The sequence below is a fragment of the Diospyros lotus genome, chromosome 2 (genome assembly GCF_014633365.1).
Source record: "Diospyros lotus cultivar Yz01 chromosome 2, ASM1463336v1, whole genome shotgun sequence".
Lineage (NCBI taxonomy): Eukaryota > Viridiplantae > Streptophyta > Magnoliopsida > Ericales > Ebenaceae > Diospyros > Diospyros lotus.
In genome coordinates, this window is record NC_068339.1 from 32,455,480 (window position 1) to 32,467,451 (window position 11,972).

Below are 11,972 nucleotides of genomic sequence, written 5' to 3' on the forward strand. Positions count from 1 at the left end.
AATTAAATAATTAATAATTATTTTCATAAATTATTTTATTTTTATCAATTAAATAATTAATTGATTATTTATATAAATTATTTGATTTTTATTTAACAAATAAATATTTTAAAAATAAAAAAAAAAAAAAAAAACAATGTGGGCGGGAGTACTCCCGATGTGTATATCTCTCCCTTTCTTTTTCTCTCCCTCTCCCTTTCCCCTTCTTCCCCGAATCATCAAATCCCTAACTCCCCTCACTCCCTCTCTCTCTCTGTGAAGTACTCCTGCTATCGATCGATTCGTCGCACCTCTTGTCGTAGCCGTTGCCGCTGCCGCTGCCGCTGCCGCCGCTACAAAAAATTGAGAGATTTACCCACACACGTAAATGTGGGTAAAAATCACCTTATGTGTCAATTATAATTTTTCTTCACACATAATGCAAATGTCAAGATGTGTGGGTAAAGGGGGGTTAGAAAATGACTTTTACCCACACATATATTCATGTGTGGGTAAATCTTAATATATTACCCACACATATATGTGTAGGTAAATATTTTTGTATGTGTAGGTATTTTTATATCCAGAAGTTATAATTGTGACATGGCTGGTGACGTGGCTGATGACTTGGTTGATGACATGGCTATTGACGTGGCTGATGACGTGGCTAATGATGTGGTTTTAATTGGATGATGATGTGGCATGACACATGTATTTGTTTATGTGTAAGTAAAGTTAAGATTATGTGTGGGTAATAATATTAAAAATAATTTTTTTATGTGTAGGTAAAAACTTTGTGTAGGTAAAAAAAATATTATGTGCGGGTAATAATTTAAAAAAATTTAAATATGTGTGGCTAAAAAAAATATAATGTGGGTAACAAACATATTATGTGTGGGCAAAAATATAAAAAATAATTTATATATGAAAGGATAATTTTCATGTGGCTAAAAACCATATTATGTGTGGACAAAGCTAAAATATTATACTTAAAATTTCAATTGTTGCACATAAAAAATCACAAAATAAAAAGTCATCTATTACAATTTAGTTCAAACATATACGCACATAAAAAGTCATAAAGTCACAAAATAAGTATAAAATCATAAAGTCATCTAAAATGTTCAAACATTCTTGAAAAAAAAGCATAAAATAAATTATTAAATCTCGTCGTCAAACTCCTCTTCAGTAGAATGGAGGGAAGGGCTAGAGCTGGATGGGTCGAGGCGGGATGGATTGAGGCAAAATCATCATGAACTATGATCCAATGATACATGCGCAGTAGACGGAGAAGGCATAATATTCTTTTCAATCAATACTTGCCGCAACATGTTCACGTCTCCTAGAGCTCTTGAAAAAGAGACTTGTACCTGTTCAAATCATCAACCAATTTTGAGTCATGACATTTTGACTCTTTAATGATCCACATATTGAAACAATAAAACATATTTAAATATTAATTATTACTCAACAAAGAAAAATCAAAATAAAATTGTTTAAACAATCCTTAACCCCTACGTAGAAAAGGGAAAAAAGTAAAGTGATATGATGATTTTTTGTCCCTACCATACCAAAAGGATTGATTATATGATTTCTGTTTAGTTTCCAAGCTCACCATTAGCTAGTTATTTACCTTCCCAATCACCAGATCAATGAAAAAGAGGAGATTTAGAGACAATAACAGATTCAGGACCACTAATGGTGGGCAACTACAACTAATAATCAACTATTCGTATTGAATAAATGTCACATACAAACAGGTAGGCAAGTTTCACCTGGATTAGGAATCCTGCTTTCACAACAAAATGCTGCTATAGGGCTGGCTCGTAAGTAGACAACTGAGCTTTTTCCTCTCCTTCTTCTTCCCTTTATCCCTCTTAATTTGACAAGCAAAATTTGTGATATATATATATATATGCAGAGAGAGAGAGAGAGAGAAAGAGAGTAGCAAGAAGGTGCGAGGAATTTTCACAGAATTATTGTGTATTCAAGTTCAGATGTCAAGAAAAGGATTGGCAGAAAACTGGTGGTGGTGTTTGCTTTTAAGACAGCTGCATCCCAAATTGATATCATAATTAAAGAAATGCACAAGCAAGAGACTAAGTGAACTAGTCTTCTTAGATCCATTGTTGTTAAAATCCCGATTTTACGTGTACGATTTTACGATTTTACGATTCGAAGACCCCCAAACGATTCAAATCCCATGTAAAATCTAATTTGAGATAAAATCCTATAAAATCACGATTTTACATGTACGATTTTACGTTTCAAAGATCCCCAAACGATTTTACGGTTCAAAGACCTCCATTGATTTAAGTTGTAATTTATAAGATACTTCCAATATCTCAATGTCACATAGCATCTGACATTGGAACTTATGCAATGAATTGTTATATTTTGCCTCTAAATTGGAACTTGATTTAATATTGATTGCATAAGTTCCAATATCACATAACATCTAACATTAATTGCATAAGTTCCAATTTACTTGATTTAAATTATAATTTTTACTTGATTTAACATTGATTGCATAAGTAAATCAAGACAAACAAGTAATTAATTAATGGACCACCCAACTCCAAATCGGGATATTACTTGATTTAATCAATGTTAAATCAAGAAAAAATTGCAATCTAAATCTAATGGAAGACGTTGGAAGCATACTTTAAAGAATTTTAACCTATATTTTACCTCTAAATTACCTATATTTTACCTCTAAATTGCCTATACCAACCTGCTAGTTTTTGAGCTATATTTTAAAAGTATCATCTTTTGAATTATAATAAGGAATAATCAGGTTATTAAATGATATTAATTTATTTTCTACAAAATTATGTTATTATACACATATATTTACAAAAATTAAAGGGTATTTTTTATTATCTCTAAAATCTTACGATTTTACGATTCGATTTTACGATACGATTTTATAGACCCTTTGTCGATCCCACTTAAAATCCCGATTTTAACAACCTTGCTTAGAACACATCTGGAAAACAAACAAGCAAAATTAACATAAAACAGAGTTATCAAGGACTAATCAACTCAAATGAAATTAAATTAATGCTGGACCCTTATTATTTTCTAAGCACCTAACAAGCTATTCTTACTTTCTCAAATTTTAACTTTTGGTGACATTTTGGTGGCAGAAAGAGTAAAACAAAATGATAACGTCAGATATTGGATAACTAGTATGAAAAATGATGTGGTTAACAAAACACTTAAATAATGAAAAAAAAATAACAGATATAGCAGTCAATAACTTGATTAATAACGGCTAAAAAATTAATAATTATAATATACACCAACATGTACAATGCTGCCAACATTGCTAACTGCAAAGCAAAGATTGCAAGAATTGTATCTTTAATTGTTAAGGGAGTGGATGGGAGTACTTGCAATCCATGTATATGTATATATATATATATATATATGGATAAAAAATATCCAACTTTAATCTTGTTTTCAATTTTAGATGGAATTTTTAAATTTTATTTAGTTTTAATTACATATAAAAATTTAATAAAATTTTGATAAATAAAATTTGTAAAAAAATTAAGTTTTCCTGAACATAAAATATAATTTGGGGGAGAAATTTAAATTTAAAACTCTCTAAAATAGTAAATATAAAGAAATATTATATTCATAAATAAGTTTGACAAATAATAATTAAAATTAAAATGATATATATAAATTCGTACTATATATAACATTGTAAAGGTTAAAAATATAAATTTTACCTAAACGCTTGTTCATGGTGAATATTTTTAAACTTATTTTCGGGTCATTAAATATTCTCTAGTACAGTTATTTCTATATCTTTCTTCCTTTCATTATTAATATTCACCATCTGACTCATATAAGTAACCCAAACCCTAAAAAATTCAAATGATCAGGGGATAGTATAAAGACTAGCTAGCACTGTGTACAATGGACTATCTAAGGGCTATTACATCAAAATTGTACTGCAAATATTCAAGCACTGCCTTGTGATGATCTTAACTAAATAATTTAAACCCTGTCCATACATAAACTAGGCCCAGTGGTTCTTTCTAGATGAAATGAAGATTGTTAAACCAATGGACACTCCACATGAGTTCCATCATGAACAAAATTATCATCATTATGACCACTCTATATGTCAGAACTAGCTATATTGGTATGACTAGCATAACTATGGAAGCAATACCATTAATCAGAACTGTAGAAAATGATTAACCAGGCAGAGAATTTGCTATCTGCACGAGCTTCAACACGGAGCCACCACAGCAAAACCTTGCGGCCACAGCTGCCCAAACTTGATCTAACACAGGAGATATAATAATGTAACACCCGGTGTAACCGGTGTTAAGAAAATAGGAAAGGAAGTAAATATACTTCCAAAAATGCCCTTGAGGAAGTGATGATCCTTGAGATTGAGAATGCCCATGAGAAGGGTATTTTGGTAATTTGGATAGGAAAATCCAATAAAAAGGGTATTTTGGCAAATTGGAAATAATTCCTATGTGGAATTAGATGAGTAAGTGAAATAAATCCCAAATTTGTGTTTATGTGGAGATATGGGATTAAAAATTCATGAAATGAGAATTTTGGTGATTTAGAGTGATTCCATAAAGGAAATTAATTATGGAAAATAGGGAAAATGGTGGATATTAAATTATTTGAGGAGAATAATTATTTTTCCCTAAAATGGTAAATAAATGTGGTATTGCCACATGGATGACCAAGAACAAGAATTGGAAGCCAAGTTGTGTCTTGGAGTGACACTTAGCATAATCTTGGAATTTGAGAGAAATTAATATATATAAGAAATGTGGGAGCATGTATATATATATGTAGAATTATGAGTTGAGGAATGATTTAATTAAATGCAAAAGATATGATAATTGGTCTTGTAAGCATTTAATGAGAGGCATAATTATATGGATTAAAGTAAATCCAAAAGAAAATGGTAAATGGTCACCATTAATGCCTTGGAAAATTGTGGGATTTATTTAAATGAGAAAGAAAGTATTATGTCTTTCAAGTGGTCTCTCATGTGATGGTGGAAAATTGTCCTATTAAATTAAATGGGAAAGAAATTTATTTATGTCATTCAAGTGTGATGGTTATAAAAATAGTCCCATTAATTTAAATGGGAAAGAAAGGATATTTCAAGGGATGAGATTAATTCTTGAAATGGGAAAGTGATCCAAGGGTTGCCATTAAATCTTGGAAGTTGGCATGGATTGCCAAATGGTAGAGAGATTTTAAAGAGAAATGATTGGAAGGTGGAGATTTAATCTCCAAATTAAATCAAAGGCTAGGATTAAAACCTAGCAAAGCACATGGATTGTGCTTCCTTTGGATGGCTAAGATGTTGTCTTGTAAAGTGAGAAAAGATCCAATGGTTGATCTTAAACAAGACTTAATGCCATGGATTGTGTTAGTTTGGATGGTGAGGATTTATTCTCACCAAATAAATCTAATGGCTAGGATGCATTCTTGAAATATGAGGGAACTAGTATAAAATGGCAAGAAGGGAAGTCTTGGTTTCCTTTGGCCATTTGGAGAAAGAAATGAAGAAGAGAGAAAGAAGAAGAAAAAGGAGAAGAAGAAATCCAAGAAGCCTAGAGGTAAAGGTTTCATAATTTTCTTGTATTTCTCATTTTTAAAGGATTTCTTTATAATCCTAGACTTGTTTTTCATGTAAGGAGTTTGAGGAAATGAAAGGAAGTGATCTTGGAGGCTTGAAGTTGTTGGAAACTTGAAGAGCCATGGAGTATGAGGTAAGGGGAAAGCCCCAAGTGGATGGAGGCTAGCATGACTCTTGTATGCATTTTAACATTTTTGTGCTTGCTTTGCATATGCTTGTGTGCATGAGACTCATGGCCATGAATTTGTGTGTTGGGTGGGTATGTTGAAGCCTTTAACCTTGAGGGTTGAGGTATTGGAACCCTAGGCACTTGCATATGGCATTAGCATCTATGTTGTTAATTTCCATACTTTATGTCATTGCACCCTTATTGAGCTCTTGGAGCTCATGAGGTTTATTTGACCTCTTGTAGGTATTGAAGCATGCTATGGAGGGGTTTGGCAAGAGAAAGAAGCTTGAGCATGAAGACATTGAATATTTTTCTCAAATGGTGTAATTTATGCTTAAATTGTATATGCTTTAAGTAAGGGTTTCTTAAGCCCAAAGTGTATATTTGGAGTGTATATTCCTTGAAGGGTTGATTTTTCTTTAGTGAATGAGATTGAGGCTTATGGCATGTTGAAGCCTAGGCAAAAACTTCACTTTGGTATGATATGTTGTGTATTCATCAAGAGGTGGATTAAGCCTTAATTATGGAGAATTAGAGGCAAACCAAGATGAATGTGAAGTTATTTATTTAAATTTAATTTCTGAAAAATTTGGGGTTTTATAGCCCAAAAAAAAAAAAAAAAAGGGGAGAAAAGGAGTGAAAGGGGGCAGCTGCAGGCTGCTGGAAGCAGCAGCCTGCAGCCCGCGCGCAGGCAGGCGCGCAGCCGCGCGCGCGGGCGGCCGTGCCAGCGCGCAGGCACGCGTGGGCGCGGCCAGCGCCTAGCGGGGCCCGCGCGGGGCCCCGCCGGCCAAATTTTTTAAAAATTTGAAATTTTTGGGAGAAATTGGGGCATTTCTTAATTGAATTTGGGCCCCGGAGGAATTTTCAAAATAAATGGATTTTTCGGGTATTTAGGAGGAAACGCCGAAAATTTAAAATTTTGAAATGGATGAGTTTTTCCTCCAAAATTGGTGATCCATCAATGGATTGGTTTAAATGGTGATTTTTGGAGCCCGGTAAAATCCTTCGATGAAAAGGAATTAAATGAGAAAATGGCGATTGGGCGCCTGAAGGAGATTTTCTTTATAGCTAATGCGGTGTGGCTAAAACCCAATTCCGCTAGCGAATCCTGGGATTTAGCGAAGGGAATGACGAGCCTAGATCCCACCTAGGGCGTTTCGTCTTGAAACACGATCCACCCTTCGCCTAAGGCCGGGCAGGTGGACAATTCGGGTGATTGTTCACGAGTAACACCCTTAAGTGGGAGCGGGGCGTTACAAATAAGCCCATAAAAGTAATGAAGTTCTAAACTCTGAGGTCCAACCTTATATTCATGAATTTTGTTAAAAGGAAACAAAACCACCTACATATTTGTAGAAATATAAAAAAAGAAAAAAAATGACCCAGGAAGAGAAGAAAGCCATGTACTACTACTAATGAGACAGACTGTAAGTAAAATCAGAGAGGTTTGAAGGGGCATGGTTGTGATGGGGGACGGAGAGATTCAGATTACAGCAAGAAGGGACTTTAGTTTCTGGGGGTTTGTGTTTTCTTATGGGGATTTGAATGGAAACATTTGTTTATTCCCCTCTTCTTTGACAGTACATGGTAAAAGCCTTTTGCTTTTTGTGCATTTCTTTTTGGATTCGATGACATTTGTGTGTCTTCATCTGTACTGTTCTCACTGTCACATTTTCTTCTCCGGTCAGAACTAAAAAAAAAATGTGTCATGAAACCTAGACAAGGAAGTTATCATCATTCAAAAATCCAAAAGCTAATCAGCAATCATTCAGCAGTACTATTACTTTGTTTGTTTCCTAAACTTGTAATCAGATCTCCTCATGTGTTTAAATCTAAGTTTTTGCTTTGATTTTTCACTTTCAGAGAGGTAATACAGTGGAAAATTTTCAGTTGAATTAAATGGTCGACTAGCCAATTGTAAGAAATTGTTGTTATGTTGGACTATAAAAAACCCCGGAAGATTTTAGATTTTGTGGTGTCTCAGTCTCTGAGAAAGAGTTAATCAAAATCTCAGTCTTTTTCTGCATAGCTGTACTTTCAACATAAATCCAACACTGTCAAATACATGAATTAATGTATGTTTGTCAGGAAGAAGTGATATCAATCTGAGGATAATATAGTCTGTGCCAACTATATAATATTTGGTTAAATCAAAGATCATTTTCAATTTACTATTAATCTAAAAAACATTTTTAAAGCTTCAGAACATTTTTAAAAATTCTCCTGCTAGTTTTTTATACTATATATTTTATAAAACAATTTACATTTTAAAATTCAAACAACACACTCAACTTACACATTCATTAATTGACTATTTATGTAAAAATCAAAAATTAAATTACAACAACCAAACAATACCTCTTGAAATTTTACCTTTCTTTTAATTACCACACATTACACAATTTCCCCTCATTATGCAATTCAAAATTTAATATAAAAATGACTAAGATTTATAAAAATTCAATTTAAGAAATCATGTTTCTGCATGCACTATCAACTCTAATACTCATTGCTAATATGTACTCATTAAATACATTAATATTTATTAAAAAATATTTTAAAATTTATTAAAGGTTATTTACTGTGATATAATATGAACAATCAAACCAAACTCATAAAACTTAATCACATTTCGTTTATTGAAGGTTATATACTGTGATAAAAGATAATTCGGCTGGAGTGGAGTGGAGTGGAGCAGAGCGGAGCATGGCTTATCAATTGCTTTCGTTTGATGCTTGCTCTATTCAATCAATCACCTCCCTGAATTTGGAGTTTTCCATCCATTACCATTTTCAAAAAACTAATCTAAGGATAATATTAGTCTGTTTTTTAGATTAATCTGAGGATAATATTAATCTAAAAAACAGAGATCATTTTCAACTTAGGGTTTTCGCTGCAAATCAATCATCTCTCCAGAAGTTAATTACAATGATCTATATCTTCCTAGTCCTATATTGTATTCGCATAGAAGTATCAAAATGAAAGATCATTTGAATTACCTTGGGAAGATGATCTCTGAGTTGCCAAAGCGGAGCGGTGTGAGAGAAACGAACAACAGAACGCGACGATGACTACCGGAGGCGACTACGACGATGATCGGAAAAGGAGACAGATGCGAAGGCGGAGGCGGAGGGGTCGATGGCGGGAGTTCAGAGAGAGAAAGAGTTGGGGGAAAGTGAGAGAGAGTTGGGGGAGGGGGGGAAGAAGGTGCGTGATTGAGAGAAGGGGAGGGGGGGGGAGAAGATACCAGATTTAGGGTTTTGGAGGGAATGGGAATTTTGGGAGGGAAATAATTTTTTATTTTGTTAAAATATTAAGCTATTAAATAAAAAATAAAATAATTTATAAAAAATATTAATAATTATTTTGGCATCCACGGCTTTGACACTTTTATGGTATATAATTTCACCCATTTTGTAATTAGATATTCTAGAAAAATCATTTTTTTTACTTTTATTAATTATTTTATCGAATAAAATTTAAAGAATATTTAGGTATATTAAAAATTTGGTAGAGCTTTAAAAGAAGGAATATTTAGGTATATTAAAATATTTAGGTATTTATTTGTTACATTAGAATAGACATATCTGTGTGTCGTGTATGTATATATGTATAACGTATGTGTATGTGTATGTATATGGATATGTATGTATGTATTTATTTATAGATACACACATATATAAGGATGTTTTTACAAAAATTATATAATTTATTAATTTTGGTGTAAATTGAAAAATAAATTTTGAATTAGTAAATTATTTTAGGTCGTATGGTGTAAAATTTTTTCATTATAAAAATATTTATTTTTATTTTATTTTTAAACAAAACACAAAAATGTAAGAACATCCAAACAAACAAATTAAACCTTATATTCATATTCTTTCTAACTATAAAAACCTTATATTTTATATTCTTTCTCACTATAAAAATCTTATTAGTAATTCTTACAAAGAAAATTTTAAGTCTCTTTAAGGTTACATTTTGGTATATGTCTTATATAATAAATTTAGCACCAGACGTTGCCTAAAATGCCTTTCTTGTCTACAGAAGATAGTGTCTATCTGATTAAAATTATTTTGTCTAGGTGTTTGTGTTTCTTGCTGTTGCTGTATGGATTTTGCATTTTGGGCTTCCTTTTCCCCCTTCCTCTTTATAATAATTGGGAAAATACTATTCAGAAACATCACTTTAATTTTTTCACCAAAAGCCAAAAAGGGTGTAGAAAGAAAATATATAAAACTAATGAAAAATTTATGTGATGTAACAATTTCACAACTTATCCCAAAATAATAATAATAATAATAATAATAATAATAATTTGATTGAAAATATAGTCATATATATAAAATTCCTTGTAAAATTGTGTTTATATAAAGGGATTTTAAATTAATAATGTAATTTAAAATGACATTTATGTAGTTGTAATTTCATTTATTTTTATTTTAGGAAGCGTATTAATCTAAATTTCAAATTTATATCAAAAGGTAATTTAACATTTGTAATTATGTGAATACCTACACATATCTAACATTTGTAATTATATGTGGGTAAATTTATAAATAATTACCCACACATACTAAATATTTATTAATATGTGTGGATAATATAATTCAAAAAAGTGCCACATCAGCTAATACATATCTACCCACACAAATATAACATTTGTAATTATGTGTGGGTAAGTTTATAAACAATTACCCACACATATGTAACATTTTTTAATATGTGTGGATAATATAATCCAAAATAATTGCCACATCAGCTAAATTTTTTTTCAAAAAATTATCCTACCAACCTCTGAAAGTGGAAGGAGTTTTTTTCGCCAAAAATAAGTGTGGGTATATCAATTTATCCACACATAATAAATATGGATAATGTAATGAGTTTGTCTAATTTAATCACTCTCACATATTACCATTATGTGTTGGTAAATACCCACGCATAATATACGTGGGTAACTTATATGTGGGTAAGTTTAAAAATAATTACCCACACATACATAACAATTATTAATATGTGTGGACAATATAATCTAAAAAAAACTACTACATCAGCTAATACGTGAATATACCCACATATATATAACATTTGTACTTATGTGTGGGTAAATTTTTAAATAATTACCTACACATGAGTAACATTTATTAATATGTGCGGGTAATATAATCCAAAAAAAGTGCCACATCAGATAAAATTTTATTGAGAATTATCCCACCAATCTCTAAAAGTGGAGGAAATTTTTCCTTCAAAATAAGTGTGGGTATATCAATTTACCTACACATAATAAATGTGGATAATGTAACGAGTTTGTCTAATTTAATCACCCACACATATTAACATTATGTGTGGATAAATACCCACGTATAATATGTGTGGGTAATTTATGTGTGGGTAAATCCCCTAAATTCTTGTAGTGCGCTGCCTCCGCCTCCGGTTGCCGCCCCCTCTGTCTTCACCGCCTCAAAGAAGGTATATATATATATATATATTGTGTGTGTGTGTGTAGTCTGCGTGTATATATATTATGTGTGTATATGTATTATGTGTGTATATATGTATATATGTATTCTGCGTGTATGTCTATGGATGATGTGTGTATGTATATATATTTATTTGATACTTTGATTCTTCGATTCGACTGATTGTGTGGCGCTAAAGCTATATAGTCTTGTATTATGTGTGTATGTATATATATTACAGTGATTGCATATGTCGATCCTGCTTCTTTCCTTCCTAATTTGACTATTTAGAGCAAGCTTCTAATGTTAAAAAAACAGAGCAACGTACTGTTATCAAACCAAAAGAATCACTTGCTTTTGATGTTAATTGTTGCAACGTATTGTTATCAAACCAAAAGAAGAAAAAAGCAAGCCACAGCATCTAATCTTTTCCAAAAACACTTTATAACAAAAATAGTAAGACAATTAATGTCAATATTATTTGTAAAATAGTCACTTTCTTTTCACTTGAAAGGATAGCAATATGTCAATTTTATTTTTGTCTTACTATTATTTGTAAAATAGCAGTGTGTAAAAGATACACGTATGGCAGTATGAGTGTTAACCAAAAACACTTTATAACAAAAATAGTAAGACAATTAATGTCAATATTATTTGTAAAATAGTCACTTGCTTTTCACTTGAAAGGATAGCAGTATGTCAATATTAATTTTGTCTTACTATTATTTGT

The 11,972-nt window shown here is 31.6% G+C and overlaps 1 long non-coding RNA gene across 2 annotated transcripts; it reads right to left on the reverse strand.

Moving 5' to 3' along the window:
• Positions 1-997: 997 nt before the first annotated feature.
• Positions 998-9,003, reverse strand: LOC127795935 (uncharacterized). Of its 2 annotated transcripts, none has more exons than XR_008021894.1 (3): positions 8,783-9,003; positions 1,755-1,855; positions 998-1,349 (listed from the first exon to the last, which is right to left on the reverse strand). It is a non-coding gene; the product is annotated as an uncharacterized LOC127795935 (long non-coding RNA). The 2 variants fall into 2 exon arrangements; XR_008021893.1 differs by having other exon boundaries at positions 1,755-4,282.
• Positions 9,004-11,972: the final 2,969 nt, after the last annotated feature.